This window comes from Anabrus simplex, chromosome 9 (genome assembly GCF_040414725.1).
Source record: "Anabrus simplex isolate iqAnaSimp1 chromosome 9, ASM4041472v1, whole genome shotgun sequence".
In the NCBI taxonomy this organism is placed as follows: domain Eukaryota; kingdom Metazoa; phylum Arthropoda; class Insecta; order Orthoptera; family Tettigoniidae; genus Anabrus; species Anabrus simplex.
The window spans coordinates 2,690,904-2,708,139 of record NC_090273.1 but is presented as its reverse complement, the minus strand read 5'-3'; the positions used below and the strand labels follow the sequence as shown (position 1 = coordinate 2,708,139).

The 17,236-nt window shown below is 38.7% G+C and overlaps 1 protein-coding gene across 1 annotated transcript in view; it reads left to right on the top strand.

Annotated features, from left to right (window-relative positions):
• CCT4 (chaperonin containing TCP1 subunit 4) overlaps positions 1-17,236 on the top strand; it is a 377,714-nt gene that overhangs the window by 109,112 nt on the left and 251,366 nt on the right. The gene's annotated exons all lie outside the window — the stretch shown is intronic.

The window sequence follows — 17,236 nt, the reverse complement described above, 5'->3', positions numbered from 1 at the left end:
ACACGAAAGTCCGATGGTGCCAGATCCGGACTGTATGGTGGTTGCTGGAGTACCTCCCACCCAAATTTGGAGAGTTTCTCACGAACAGGAGCATCATCATGGGGACGGGCATGGTCATGAAGACGTGACACCGTCGGCATTAATTTTGCGGAGTTTGCCATGAAGGCCACGTCACAACTTAACAAAAGTTATAATATAGGCTGCAACATTCACAGTGGTCATGTGTTCAGCGAAGTCCATCATAACACACCAAACATGTCCCAGAACACTGTCACAAGCACTTCCCTAGCAGAGTGAGTCACTTTGAATTCTTTTGAACTGGGGAGGTGGTGGTGATCACCGTTTTAAGAGGAAGTACAACTAGGCAACCATCCTGTGTATAACACTAATCAGAGAGAGAGAGAGAGAGAGAGAGAGAGAGAGAGGAAAAAATGGAAGGCATCCGACACTTCGAAAAATGAAGGTATCTGCCAAAGAAAGACGAGGGCCAGGAAGGGCGTGAAAATGAGACTCCCTACCCCTCGGAAACCTGATGGCATCGGGGTCAGAGAATGAGTTGACCAAAGGTCAGATAGATGAGTGAGGGAGCCTGGCACAAGTAGAAGCAATGGCTCGTGGTCGCCCTTGGGGGCCCCTTTTAGATGCCTCTTACACTAGGCAGGGGATACCGTGGGTGTTATTCTACCGCCCCCACTCACATGGTAGTAGTGGGAACCATCATGTTTCCACTTCATAGAAGCCTGCTTGGTTTCGGGCGTGTAGTGGTACGTCTACAATTTGTCACCAGTGACTTCCTTTCAGATAGTCATGTCCGTCTGCGGCATGATCCATGCTCGTCATTTGCTGGCCCTTGAGGTTGTCTGTCAGGTTTTAGGCACCCGGCGAGCACTAATTTTACAGAATTTCAATGTGCCATGAACAGTGTCGTACACCGCACGATAGGAAATGTTGAACGTCTGCTATAAACTTAGCAGGTGCACACGCCAGTTGTTCGTAATTGCTGCCTCAATGGCGTGCACATTGTGCGGAGTTGATGCTGTTGCCGGAGTGTGGCGAATCACTAAGGTTCACGCAGCCCTCTTGAAAGAATTTACACCACCTGGAGACATTGCTACGGTCCAGACAGTCGTCCCCATACATGCCACACATGTCCCTGTGAATTTCACTCGGTTTATGCCCTTTGGCCCACAAATAGCTAATTACACTTTGCTGGTCTTCACAAGTAAATGACGGTAACATACGCGCCATGTTTGTTTCGTAGTTCAGGCTTCTTTCGCTACCCTCTGTATTGCAAACTTCAAACTATATCGTCAAGAAATTTCAACATTCCACCTGTAGTACTAGGGGAGAAAAACAAATTATTGTGCGTTACTTTCCGATCTGCCCTTGTATGTAGATGAAAGGGAAATAAAGCCCACACGTGATAGAACTAGGCTCTGTTATCAGCAAATAAAGCTATGATGATGTGGTTACTTAGGACACCTTCTGAAAGTTCTGATGAGGTAACCCAAACTGAGCTTATTCTTGAAGTGACTTGTTTTTCAACAATGTTTAAGTTCAATAGAAGAAAGGGCAGTTTCCATAGTTAAGCTTGAAGCCTAGAACTGCGGACTGTCTTTCTGGACGACAGTGCACTGTTTTGTCAAGTGGGATTCTATTTCTGAGAGATGGCATTTTTCTTCCGCCATAGGTTTATAATTGGACACTAGATGGCCATAATATAGATACCAGCTTTAACCCGACAGTGTGGAGTGACATGTCTGGTACGCATTCTGCCGCATCTGCATTGTCGTTCAGTCTCGTGAGTTTCCTTAAAACTACATCCGAAATCTCCTCTCAGCCATCCAGATGGAGCTACATTCTTTCGTTTCATGCATCTATCGATTCATTTAATGATTTTTCACCTCGCTAGCGATGTGTAAAAATTGACTTCGTTTGTGTAATCTTCCCGCCATGGCGTTCGTAAACAAAAATATATTAACCTGCGATGCTATGGAAGGCATTTTAAATGAGTGTTTTAGTGATTCTGAGGACAGTGATGTTGATGCCAAATTAGACCGGGATGAGTGTGAACGTGATTCAGAAGACTGTTCTTGCAGATGCTGCAGGTGGTACTGCTGCCTGTAATTTTTACTGGGAAGATATGGATAATTACGTAAGTTGAAAAGAAACGTTTTGTGATGTGTTTGTACCCCATGGCTTAGGTCTAAATGTAATGGGAGTGTTCTAAGCGAACTTCGTGTTGCCGCCACAAGAGCACAGCAAGTACTGAAGGGGTCCTGGCGCATACGAATGGGCGGACATGCTTCATTCTTTCTAATGCAATCAGCTGTTCTGTCAGGCATCAAAATGAGTGAAATAAAGAATTAGGGGAACTGAAATTTATTTCAGTTGAAGGCGGAACTCAGAAGAAGAAATGCGAAAGTTCATGGAAGGAAGAGTGAACTTATAAAGAGGTATTGTTGTTTGGATTAAAGCTGCTGTATATTTTCATAACCTGACATGGGCCTAGGCCTAGTACAATGTCAATTTTATGGATGCTTTAATTGTCAATATCCGCATAACATTTCGTATTTTATCCTTTGTAGGCTCGAAGATTATGATGCCACATTTAATGTGGAAAATCGGCAGGAGGATGAGGAGGAGGATATTTTCATGATGAAAGTACCAAGTGCAGTAGTGTACAAGGACGTAAATGAAAGTACAGACCTTCCAACTGTGACTGCCCAGTGTTTTTCAAGATATTTAAAGAACTGTGAGCAACGTTATTCAGGTGTGGGTAGTAAAATGTACAAAGAGAGGTATTTGTTGTGCTTGCGTTGGGCACAGGAAGGTAAATTTACATTTTTAAAAGGCAGAGTTGCATCAGAGTATAGGAAAAGTGTGGTATACCATGTAGACTTGAAAATAGCAGACTTCTTAATTGAGGAGTGCCAGTGTGAATGTAGTGCTGGTATGGGGCCATTTGCTCACTGCAAACATGTATGTACTACATTACATGCTTTGTTAGATTTCTATACCAGCAAGACCTTCATCTGCCAGGAAACCTGTACCAGCCAGCTACAATCTTTCCACAAGTGCAAAAAATTTAAAGCCTCCCCAGTTAAGGCAAATGCACTAGTTTTAAAGACAGTCCAGGTCAAGTCATCTGTTCAAGATATAAGAAGTCACGATCCCAGGCCACACCAGTTCCGAAATACTTCTTCATACAATGAGTACTTCAGAAATTTATCCATAAACTTCACTGCAAATTACCCATCTCCAAATCCCATGCCAATCTTACAGTTGTATCCCTCTGCACATCTTAAAGCTGTTCATGATTATTTTGGATCTGGTGAGGAGAAATTTTTAACTTCTAGAAAGTTGAAAGATGTTTCTCCTGGGGATTGTACTGATGTGGAACTTAAAACTAGGGGACAGAGTTCAAATCCACTTTGGTTCACAGAACGCTCCATCTGAATACCTAGCTCATTGTTCAAACGTGTTTGTCACCTTACCGAGAGGACTGACACAAAACAATTCTTAGCTCAACTAACATCAAGTCATGAATTGTCTACACCTGCTATTGTTCATGGAAGAAAGTATGAAGCTGTGGCAGTAAAAGCTTTTGAGGAACTTTACTGTATGAAGGCACATGAGTGTGGATTATTCATAAGCACAGAACATCCATACTTATGTGCTTCACCTGATAGAGTTCTGGATGAGAATGAACTTCTTGAAATCAAGTGCCCATACTCATGCAAAGATGAAATGGTTTCCTGTGAAACTGTGGAATACTTGTATCTTTGTGATGTATCAGGAAACCTAGCTTTGAAAACTGATCATTCATACTACTATCAGATACACGGGCAGCTGTACTGTGCTGACAGGAGTCTTTGTAGACTTGTAATATACACCTTCAGGGACATGAAAGTTATCCTTGTTCATAGGAATGAAGAATTTATTAAACATATGATTTCTTCACTAAAACTCTTTCACAATAACTATCACAAATCATATATCATAAGTAAGTTCCTCTACTTAGGCAGTGAATAAGAGATGAGTTCATAAACATTGTATAACACAATGTAATCTTTGTAATGTTTTGTAATCTTCATGCTGCAACATCATTTACCTTAAATGAAATTACAATTTAATACATTTAATTTATTTTGTTACAAAATTTTTGTTCTTAAAACTTAATTCCCAAAATAATAAGCACCTATGCTCATAGCCTAAAAGGCTGTAAGCCTACAACTGATCAAGTATAATGGAAATTGCTACACATCACTAGAAGTTCTGTTTTTATGGGTATTGTATTTTAAAAGTTACTTAAAACTGATTTCACTGTAACTAATCAAGCATCCTTCCCAACAATATTTCTTCTAAAATTGCAGAGCATATAACAAATAAATATGATTTCTGATGACAAGGAAGTATGTGAGGGACTCATTGGAGATTGCAGTATTTTATATGTTTTACCCAAGCCTATTAGTCTCTCAATATGTACCCTTTTACTGGCTATTTTCCTGTCTCTTCTCCAAGTTTCACTTGGAAGCTTATTCATTTTCTTAAAAAATCTTGGGATGTTACCAGTGACACCATGAGAAACAAGCATATCTTGTATATCAAATCCCTTATCAGCCATAATGGAATCACCAAAGTGAAATTTTTCCAGAATGTCACTTCTTTCCATCATCTATCACTAGTTGCACCTCCATAGCATTGTGAAATATATGAAATCAATCCACCTGGTGTTGAACCAACTAAAACTTTTATTGTGTTTCTATTTTTGTAAGAGGAGAATGTTGCTTGTTGAGCTATTGGAAGAGATGGTTTTTTGATGGGGCATTCAGTTGAGTCTATGATCAAGCGTGTGGTTGGATACTTAATTTTAAAATCAGTTGGCATATGAAACTTCACCAGCTGTTTTGAAGGCCATATATCTACCTCTTGCCACTGGAGATACATGAATCTTATCCAAGTGTTAAAAATGTTTGAGACTTAAGAGACAGAAGTAGAAAACATGAAACTCACCTCTTTGTAGTGTAAATTCCTTCTTAGAATGATCATAGTCAAAAAGAATAAATCTAGAACTTCTAAATGTGTAGGTGGTGGGCTATTTATATAGTTAAGATGATATAATGCAGATCCTAGGCAATAAAAAGCAAACATAAATTTCACATAATTTTCTAAACCAGTGTAATAGTGCAGCATGTTGTCATTTCCTTGAAAATTATTTATAGTGTATGGGACAAATTTGCTTTTAGTTTGGGTGAAGTGAGATTCCCTAGAAATTTCACTTTTTAACTGTAGGCCTATTTCTTCAGTCTCTGTTGCAGTACTTGTAGATTGTAGCCTTGCTGTATTTTAGTTATGGGGATGATTAGTAGTAGAAACCTCTAATTCTTCACCAAATGGAAAGGGGCAAATGTCATCAAAAACCTCAAAAGCATTCTGGCTACTCGCAGGAGGTACACAGACACTGCTATCTTTGCCTCCTGGGATTAACAGTAACTGTCTCTTGTCATGTCTCTTTTCGTTTCTTTGCTGTTTCACTGCCCTCCTTTACTTTTGTCCATGCAAATACCGAAGGCACAGCTGTCTTTTGCAAAGTCTTCTTAAGAGGTATATTGCCTCCTGAAAATGAACACATTGTGGTATGTTATGGAATTGCAGATCGAATTTTGGGATTAAGATTTAATGTTAAATAAAAGTAGCTATGACTTCTGCAGCTCTTTCTAATATGTAGGACAATAACTGTAGGCGTACTACACATGCCTGTTATATGTACGGGATTAAAGGTTAGAATTAAATAGGAAATTCCTGAGGCGATTAATTAAGTACCAATCAGGCATTTAAGGGACCTTTAGTTTCTAAACTATGTTACTGATGACCTCGCCAAGTAGAGCTTATATAATCCTTGGGTGCGAAATGTTCGAAACAAACAACACTGCTCCCAGTTGGATTCCATTTAATCCGCCGAATTTTTTTTATCCATTGTTTTCTCAAACTGGGATCCTTTGGAAACCTATGCCCTCCTCTGTTTTTACACAGTGGTACACAGCAGCACGTACTTGGCATTATTCACGCTTGTAAATGTCATAAACTATAAAATTTACTTAACATTCGCCATTAGCCGCATTACGTATGGGACCTGTTGTGGTTATGCTGCACTCTGGTGACAACTTTTGACAGATACACGCCCATTGAGCCGGTAAAGGCTTTCAAACGTCTTTTTACTCTTGAATTCGTTCAGCTGATCGCGACGGAAACAAATCGCTACGCTGAGCAATGTATGAAGTCCCGAGGAGTGTTATTTCTGTTTCGATCTATGGTAAGGGAATGGATTCCATTAGCTGAAAATGAGAGGTATGTTACATTAGCCCTCATCATGCTGATGGGAATTGTACAGATACAATTTTTTGGAAAGTATGACCTAAAAGTTGGTACCATTCCCATGTTCCTTTTTGGATGGTCACATCGCTAGACAGGTTTGAATCCGTACGTAAATTTCTGCACTTCGATGAAGAGACTAAGAACACTACATGTAAGGGGCCAAAAAAGCTATTTTCAATATTTTATCACATATCTCAACAACAGATTCAATCTCTTTATTTACCTGCTCAGGATATTTCAATTGATGAATCCCTAACTTTGTGGAAAGGACGACTCATTTTGGTAGTACCTGCCACTCAAATCTTCCAAATTCGGCATTAAAACATTCGAACTATGCGAGTCTAGCACTGGATATCTCCGATCTTTCATTGTATACACAGGAAAGGTCACTATACTAGAAACTTCTTTTGTAACCAGTGCTACAACTAAAACCTTGGCCATAGTCTTGATCCTCATTGAACCCCTTCGTAGAAGAGGACATATCTTGTGGATGGACAACTTTTACAACTCTCCTATCTTGGCACAATTGTTAAAAAACTTGGAAGCAGATTGTGCAGAACCCTCAGGCTGAACAGGAAGGAGGTGCCAAAGAAAGTCGAAGACAAAAATCTAAAACCTGAAGAGATTTTCCCCGACATTCAGGACCTAGGAACGACAAAAAGAACATGACCACGATTTCCACATTCCACAATGATGAATCCAAATTGGTCACATCGAAGAAGGAGAAAGTCAAACCTATTCTTGTATTGGACTATAATAAACACATGGGTGGTGTAGACCTTGAAAGATCAGCTTCTTCAATGTTATCTCATTGAAAGAAAAAATGAATTAATGGTACCTGAAACTATTTAGAAGATTGCTGAATGTGTGCTTTAATAATATGCAGAAAAACTGTCCAAGGAAAAAAGTACTGTTTCAGGGTTGAATTGGTGGAGGGACTGCTGACTGAGCATGGAACTGGAGTTGAAAGAAAGATTCCAGGGAGACATTCCACAGACAGTACGGTGCCACGGTTAACGGCGACACTTCATAGAAAGAATCCCTCCCACAGAGAAGTCTAAGCCACAAAGGTGGTGTGTAGTTTGCTACAAGAAAAAAAAGGAAGGAAACGGTATATTAGTGCCCGGACTGTAAAGCCACACTTTGTATAGATAAATGTTTCGAAGTCTACCACACAGAAAGCCAGTTTTAGTGAACTCAGTGTATGTAGGCTACATTTCTCAGTCTTTGAACTTTCCGTTTGACGTCGCTGTAAACTGCAGGGTTACAGTAACGGGCCCTACAGTTTAATGTGAAATCATAACCACAAGAACGTAACTTTCAAGAATTCCACATATGCTGATATTTTTTCTAGACCTGTGCAGTGTAAATAGTGTGTACAGGGAACTGTTGCCGAGAAGTTTGGAAGTAGGAGAAAGGGAAGAGGTAGGAAAGGGAAATGTGGAGTAGTGGATAGGAAAAGACAGGTGGAACAGGGTCATGGGATGGAGAAAAGGGAGGAGGAAGTAGCTTCTGCAGCTGTCAGGAAAGATAGGACTGACCAGGATTGGAGGGGATCAAATGAGGTGGGTAGGGTTGAGGCTCTGGTCATGGGGGATTCTATCATTAGACATGTCGAAAGTGTGTGGAGGAAAGGGTACCAGGGTAGAGTGCTATCCAGGAATTAGGTTAAGACAGATGTTGAAGAAAGTAGAAGAGAAGGAAGAGGGAAAGGAGAAAGTGGTAGTGTTTCACGTTGGTACTAACAACGTAAGACAAGCAGGTATAAATACCAACATAGTTGGGGATGTGTGGGATCTGGTAAATGGAGCACGGATAAAGTTTAAGGAAGCGGAGATTGTTATCAGTGGAATATTGTGTAGGAGGGATACTGACTGGAAGGTGATTGGGGATTTAAATGTGACTATGGAGTGGGTATGTGGGAAACTGGGAGTAAAATTTCTAGATCCTAATGGGTGGGTAGGAGATAGGGATCTGCGCTCACATGGCCTTCACTTAAACCGCAGTGGTACATATACGTTAGGAAATTTGTTTAGATGGGTTATAGGGAGGTACATTCAGGGAAACAGGGTGTGCTAGGCAGCGGTGTTAAGGGAACAGGGAACTGGAAATCAAATAGGGGTGACATAAAACTGTGAGTGCTCAACTGTAGAAGTATTGTAAAGAAAGGAATAGAATTAAGTAATTTAATAGATATATACTTACCAGATATTGTAATCGGAGTCGAATCATGGCTGAGAAATGATATAATGGATGCAGAAATTTTCTCATGGAACTCGAGGGTGTATCGTAGAGATAGGATAGGAAAGGTAGGAGGGAGAGTATTCATTCTCGTGAAAGAAGAATTTGTAAGTTACATAAAAGTTAAAGATGACAAGCACGAAATTCTACGGGGTAAGGCTCATTCCTAAAGATAATAGGCAACTAGATGTCTTTGGAGTGTACAGACCAGGAAAGGGTAGCGCAGATGCTGATTCAGAATTATTTGGCAAGATAATCAGCTATGTGGGAAACGATAAGGAAAGGAACGTGATCGGAGCGGGTGATCTCAATTTACCAAATGTCATTTGGGAAGGTAATGCGAACGACAGGAAGCATGACCAACAAATGGCAAATAAGTTATTATGGGAAGGGCACCTGATTCAGAAAGTGATGGAACCAACTAGAGGGAAGAATATTCTGGATGTGCTGCTTGTAAAACCAGATGAGCTCTATAGAGAAACCGAAGTAATAGATGGTATTAGTGATCACGAAGCTGTTCTTTGTTTGGTAATTAAAAATAAATGTGAAAGAAAGGAAGGTATTAAAATTAGGACTGTTAGGCAGTACCATATGGCTTATAAAGCAGGCATGAGGGAGTTTTTAATAAGCAACTATGATTGGTGGAAAACGGTAAATAAAAATGTAAACAGACTCTGGGATGGGTTTAAAGCAATTGTTGAGGAATGTGAAAATAGGTTTGTACCTTTAAAGGTGGTAAGGAGTAGTAAAGGTCCACTATTTTATAACAGGGAAGTAAAGAGACTAAGAAGGAGGTGCAGGTTGGAAAGAAATGGTTAGAAATGGCTGTGGAAGTAAGGAGAAATTGAAGGAACTTGCTAGGAAATTGAATCTAGCAAAGAAGTCGGCTAAGGATAACATGACGGCAAGCATAATTGGTGGCCACACTAATTTTAGTGAAAAATAGAAGAGTATGTATAGGTACTTTAAGGCAGAAGCTGGTTCCAGGAAGGACATTCCAGGAATAATTAATGAACAAGGGGAGTGTGTATGCGAGGATCTTCAAAAGGCGGAAGTATTCAGTCAGCAGTATGTAAAGATTGTTGGTTACAAGGATAATGTCCAGATAGAGGAGGTGACTAATACTAAAGAAGTAATAAAATTTACCTATGACAGCAATGACATTTACAGTAAGATACAAAAGTTGAAAACTAGAAAAGCTGCTGAAATTGATAAGGTTTCGGGCGATATACTAAAGACAATGGGTTGGGATGTAGTACCATATCTGAAGTACTTGTTTGATTTTTGTTTGCATGAAGGATCTTTACCAAATGAATGGAGAGTTGCTATAGTAGCCCCTGTATATAAAAGAAAGGGCGATAGGCATAAAGGTGAAAATTACAGACCAGTCAGTTTGACATGCATTGTATGTAAGCTTTGGGAAAACATTCTCTCTGATTATATAAGACATGTTTCCAAAATTGAGGAGTGTTTTTTTCAAAACTCGACTTTTGCAGCAAACATCATTTTTCAGGAAATGTTTTTTTTTATTTCCACTTCGAAGCATATGCATGAAACATTTCAAATTTTCGTCGATGTTCTAATAGACAAAAGCACGATGTCTGAATAGAACTTGTTGAAACTTAAGGTGGATGAGGTAAAATTAGAAGATAATTTTCTCAAGTTTTTTCAAAAGTCGATATATGCAAATATTCTGGTAAAATGGAACTTCACATTAATACCCTAACTGAATGATATACTTTTGTTTATGGAATTATTTACTTATTTTTATTTTTGTTATTTTGTGAATAATATTTTTTGAAAATTTATTTATTTTTGAGCTCCATTGTCATACATGTTTTAATATAGGCTACTTGGTATTGTAAGATTACATAATATTATTAGATTCTAATATACTGAGCATCAAGCAGTGTAACATAAAACAAAATAAGGTATTAATCTATAATATCAATCCTATTGTAATGAACACATTAATATCACGCAGGTTAAATTCAAGTCTTACAAAATAAAGTCTGCTCCAAGAACTCATCAAAACACTTAGCCATCAGAAGGCTGTTACTTGTCTTCTAACACGACCCTGTAGAAATCCACAGCATCATCCGGTATTTCAAAAAACTTCAACAGAGCTTGAACATCTTTTTTCTTTTCTTTGCTCACCATATTTTTCTTTGGTAAAACAGAGGATTTTAGCAATACTTCATGGCTGGATTTCATTTTCAGAACTTCAACTTCCACTGGGTATGCGAAGTAGGTATCCTGTACTGATACGAAGACTCTTTTATGTCTCTTATTATATGTGATAACACGTTGACTATTCATTTTAAATGGCAACCTAGCTTGTAGTACCTTCTGTGAACTCTCTTTTAGATCTTTGATTTCCCAGTCCCTGCTCAGAATTTTAAGGGTGCCATGCTTCTCTAAGATATCATAGTGTTGTTTGGGAGACAATATGTTTTCCTGTCTTCTGTAAGATTTCTCACTTCTACCGAACACTCTGTCTGGAGCCATGTAGCTGTGTCCCCGAATAGGGAAGAAATGTAGAATATTACTGAATAATGTGCTTTTTTCCAAGAAAGCAGTAAGTGTGGCCAGGATGACACTGTTTTCGTTTTGGCTGCTACAAGAGTCTGAGAATAAATGTTTCGTGGTAGGGCTATCTTTGTGCAGTTTCTTTTCCAGGTTAAAAAGAAAGTCCAATAAAGCCGAAGCAACTTGGTTGCAACCTCTTGAAGATTCTGTTTCTAGCCAAGTATAGAAAAATGTCTTCCTTTCTCTGCTCCTTCGAGTGAATCGTAATGCAGAGATTGTATAACCACACTTGTCTAGCATAGAAAACCTCACTCACTGATAACTTTGGAATTGGTTGATTCTGTTGCATGTCAAAACATATCTTGATGACACCTGGGTTTTCTTCTTTCATTATTTGATAAAACTGCTTTGCACGAAGTATATGCAATCTATAACTTGTCCTCAGTTCATTCTTCTTCTCTAGGCATGTTTCTGTCTTTATTTTCATTAGACTAATTTTACAGGTGGAGCAGGTATCAGTGTGAGGAGTTTTGAATGACAGATTGCAGCACTTATAGAATATATACTTGTATTTTGACAGCGAGCACAGTTTCAATCCAGAACTTTTCCTTTCTTCACAGAATGTCTTCCACATCTTATTGACTGAGAGATATGACGGTAAATATCCTCTCTTAGACTTTCCTCTGCCATGATGGCTCTCTCTGCATTTATACCTTTTGATGTGTTTCTTAATGGCAACCGTAATGTCCTTGTGTTCCTTGCCTGTTCTGTCACCACCTCGATTTTCCTTAGGTAACTTCCCAGTGTGATGAAACCTACTAGCCAGGTAAGATAATCTGTCCTTTGACATCCCAGAAATTCCTTGAAAAGTTGCAGCACAGACAGGAAGCATTTCACCAGTTTTCTTCCTAATGCTGTACTTCACAGAAACCGTTTTCTTCTTTCTAGCACTTCCATTGTTCACTACCCTGCGCTGAGGTATGGATATGTGCATATACTTCAAAAGAAACTTGCCTTGATCGATCTTGTTTAAAGAAGTCACATGATGATGGAATTCTGTGATATCTTCATAGCAGAGTTCAGCAGCTTTGCATTGTTTCATCGTTTTAGCTTCTGTACTTGTGGGCAAGTCTTTGAGTCCATGCATGCATTTAATATTAGGTTCGTTTTTAGTTCTAGTCATCTTTCCAGCTACTCTCTTCTTGTATCTAGAGTTTCTTCCACCGACACATTCCTGAACCGGCACGCCAGCTTCAGAATCTTCAGATTCATTATTCATACTATTGTAGAGTGAAATAGTTCCTCACGCAGTTCCTCAATAGTTCCTCAAGAAGTGAGTTTTATTCTGTCGACAACAATGAGAGCTAATCGCGGGAACATGTGGCATGCAGTTCCAAGAATACATCCTTTCAATAATGGAGTCCGGCATTCCATTGTACCACAGAATAACACTTCCGATTATCCATGAGAATGCCACATGATTAATAGTTAACTGCACTTATCGAGTTTTGCTTTAATTTTCAGAGAGCATATATAGACTTTTGCAAAAACCTAGTGATTTCAACCACTACTATACACGGCAAATATCGACTTATGCAAAGGATGATTGCACAGGATGATGAGCAAGGTCAAACTGATAACATTAGCATGCATAACTCAATTTCAAAATTTTTTGCATATATCGAGTTTTGAAAAAACGCTCCTCAATTAGTAACTGGTTTGATAGAAGGCAGTTTAGGTTTAGGAAAGGTTATTCCACTGAAGCCCAACTTGTACGATTCCAGCAAGATATAGCAGATATCCTGGATTCAGGAGGTCAGTTGGACCGTATTGTGATTGACTTATCTAAGGCATTTGATAGGGTAGATCATGGGAAACTACTGGACAAAATGAGTGCAATTGGACTTGACAAAAGAGTGACTGAATGGGTGGCTCTGTTTCTAGAAAATAGAACTCAGAGAATTAGAGTAGGTGAAGCTTTATCTGTCCCTGTAAAAATTAAGAGGGGAAATTCCTCAAGGCAGGATTATTGGACCTTTGTTTTCTTATATATATCAATGAATCAGAGATAAGGCTCTTTGCAGATGATTTATTCTGTACAGAGTAATAAATAAGTTACAAGATTGTGAGCAACTGCAAAATGACCTCAATGTTGTGAGATGGACAGTAGGCAATGGTATGATGATAAATGGGAATAAAAGTCAGGTTGTGAGTTTCACAAATAGGAAAAGTCCCTCAGTTTTAATTACTGCGTTGATGGGGTGAAAGTTCCCTTTGGGGATCATTGTAAATACCTAGGTATAAATATAAGGAAAGATCTTCATTGGGGTAATCACATAAATATGATTGTAAATAAAGGGTACAGATCTCTGCACATGGTTATGAGAGTATTTAGCGGTTGCAGTAAGGATATAAAGGAGAGAGCATATTTGTCTCTGGTGAGACCTCAACTTGAGTATGGTTCCAGTGTATGGGACCCTTACCAGGATTACTTGATTCAGGAACTGGAAAAAATCCAAAGAAAAGCAGCTTGATTTGTTCTGGGCGATTTCCGACAAAAGAGTAGCGTTACAAAAATGTTGGAAATGTTGGAGCTCGACTAAGTGGTATGTTCCGAGCTGTCAGTGGAGAGATGGCGTGGGAGGACATCAGTAGACGAATAAGTTTGGATGGTGTCTTTAAAAGTAGGAAAGATCACAATATGAAGATAAAGTTGGAATTCAAAAGGACAAATTGGGGCAAATATTCGTTTATAGGAAGGGGAGTTAGGGATTGGAATAACTTACCAAGGGAGATGTTCAATTAATTTCCAATTTCTTTGCAATAATTTAAGAAAAGGCTAGGAAAACAGATAGGGAATCTGCCACCCGGGCGACTGCCCTAAATGCAGATCTTGATTGATTGATTGATTGATTGATTGATTGATTGATATGCTACTGAAGAAATGTCTGTGAAGCTGTACTTTGTGTGATAAAATGTTGCAAAAATACTATAGTTATAAACCCTGCGTGTATGAATATTTCTTCAAAATGGTTTCCTTTAGTGTTTGTACAGTGTAAATAATGTGACTGCCGTGGATGTGTTAAGTGTATGAGGAGAGCTGTGGATACTGGCGGTAAGTGTTATGCTGATTCATGTATGCATCTCTACCCTACGCTAGCTGGGTAATTGAATTATTAAATTGTACATCATTTTAATTCATTTTTGTAAATATATGATTAAAATTGTTTGAAAATTCAGAGATGGCATAAGTGAGTTTGGTGCTTAGGTGTGCTAGCATTTAAATTCCCAGTGGGGTAAAAAAAAAAAAAAAAAAAAAAAAAAAAAAAAAAAAAAAAAACACCCAACCTCCTTCCACATCCAGTAAAGGCCAGGTCTTTAAATGCTCTTGCTCAGAGGGGTTAATATTGATACTTTTATTTTCACTTTCAAAAGTCTTTAAGAAACAAGCAATGGTTTGGAGAAGTTTGTTTAGCTACGGTATAGAAGTGAAAGTACTTCCATTTGTTCTTAGAATCAAGATGGCAGCCACTTTGTTAATGGTTCTGAAATAGAGCGCTTGATTTTGGAGGATCTTAATAATAGTACTGACGGTGAGTGATTTTTAATTCTGATGAGGAAATTATTTCGTGTAAGTAGTGAAAGTGATGGGGACTTACAAGGTACCTCGGAACAAATGAGAAATTCCGATAATCGGAATGATCAAGTGGATGCAGTACGTCAATATTTGAAGAAACCAGTGGAGGGGTAAGTATGAACTGGGTTGACATAGAACTGCAAGAAATTAACTACCTTTGTCAAGATAACCCATTTGCCGACCCCCTGTGGATAGGCGGGTTGGAATAAGACCCATGGTATCCCCTGCCACCAACCCACGCTCCAAATGTCAGAGCCCGTGGGGCCCCTTTTAGTTGCCTCTTACGACAGGCAGGGGATACCATGGGTCTTATTCCAACCCGCCTATCCACAGGGGGTCGGCAAATGGGTTATCTTGACAAAGGTAGTTAATTTCTTGCAGTTCTATGTCAACCCAGTTCATACTTACCCCTCCACTGGTTTCTTCAAATATTGACGTACTGCATCCACTTGATCATTCCGATTATCGGAATTTCTCATTTGTTCCGAGGTACCTTGTAAGTCCCCATCACTTTCACTACTTACACGAAATAATTTCCTCATCAGAATTAAAAATCACTCACCGTCAGTACTATTATTAAGATCCTCCAAAATCAAGCGCTCTAATTCAGAACCATTAACAAAGTGGCTGCCATCTTGATTCTAAGAACAAATGGAAGTACTTTCACTTCTATACCTTAGCTAAACAAACTTCTCCAAACCATTGCTTGTTTTTTAAAGACTTTTGAAAGTGAAAATAAAAGTATCAATATTAACCCCTCTGAGCAAGAGCATTTAAAGACCTGGCCTTTACTGGATGTGGAAGGAGGTTGTTTTTTTTTTTCACTGGGAATTTAAATGCTAGCACACCTAAGCACCAAACTCACTTATAATGCCATCTCTGAATTTTCAAACAATTTTAATCATATATTTACGAAAATGAATTAAAATGATGTACAATTTAATAATTCCTCAATTACCCAGCTAGCGTAGGGTAGAGATGCATACATGAATCAGCATAACACTTACCGCCAGTATCCACAGCTCTCCTCATACACTGAACACATCCACGGCAGTCACATTATTTACACTGTACAAACACTAAAGGAAACCATTTTGAAGAAATATTCATACACGCAGGGTTTATAACTATAGTATTTTTGCCATTTGCCGTTCATCATCCTTAGCCTATTAACTTGCCTCTCCGTACTGGAGCTCCGTTTATGTGAAAAGAACTCAAAATTCCGTTTAGGTAAAAAATTGTGTTACTTAGCCTTCGAAATGAAAAGTGGAGAACTGTGGTGGAATATGTAAGAAAATACATGTTTCAGAAATAAATTATCAGAAATTCTTTTGTTAGAGGAATATATTTCAAAAATTTCCTTTGTTCAAACAAAATAATAATGTACTTCACTATAATGAGAAATTGTGACAATATTTTTGTGTTACTTCTGTCATTTTGATGTAGATCAGTCTTTCAGCTTTTCATTTGTGTGTAATAATGGATTCATTAGGATAACTGTGTGATTAGTCGTGATTTAATTTCATGGTGTATATTGAGGAAAATGGAGCATTTGGCAGATAAACCTGCAGCAGTTATAGGGTCACAAATGCTGTTTCTTTGGCTTGAAAACTGCAGGTTTCACAGTAGTTGCTACCATATTAAGCTTTACTGAACAGAACATCTCTGGATAACTGCGATCATACTGGAGTAGGTTTTTATGGCCTGTCTGGCAATATAGTGAAAATGAACAATCTCTAACAAAATATTACCCCTTGTGAGTGGGGGATGCAGTTGAAGAATACACCCCCGATATATTCTGCCTGTTGTAAGAGGTGACTAAACGGGGTAAGCTAGGCGCAGAAATGGTTTGTGGCTTTGGCACCATGGGCTGTACCCGATGTGGATGGAAGGGGCTGTATACATCTACAGGTAATTCCTGCCTGTCGTAGAAGTCGACAAAAAGAATCATTTGGCCACGGTCCCCTCTTTTTATTTTCTTGGAGGTTAGTTGTGGACTGAATCAAAATTTTTGATGTGCATGCTGGTTGAGAGGGGGGGCCTCTTATGCTTGCGATTGGGCTCGAAAGCCCGATTGTATCTCTAAACTCCAGTCGGGTTAGAGCACCATGTACTCAATAGGATCCGACAGTGCAGGTCCCAACACAGACAAATGCCTGTATTTTTATTTATTTTTATTTATTTATTTATTTATTTATTTATTTATTTATTTATTTAAATGTGTGTGTATCACTCAGTACATGCTATGGGGTACATGCTATTGCGGGTGATTTCAGGAAGGGAGTTCTGAACTATTTCTAATGAAATAATAAAGTAGACAAACTTTTTGCACCACTGTGAGTTTCACATGGCTCGTTGCTTGCTTTTTACGTCGGTATGAACATAAAAGAAAATTGATGGATGTACACATGAATTTGAGATACAGTAACAATAATACACCACATATCAAAC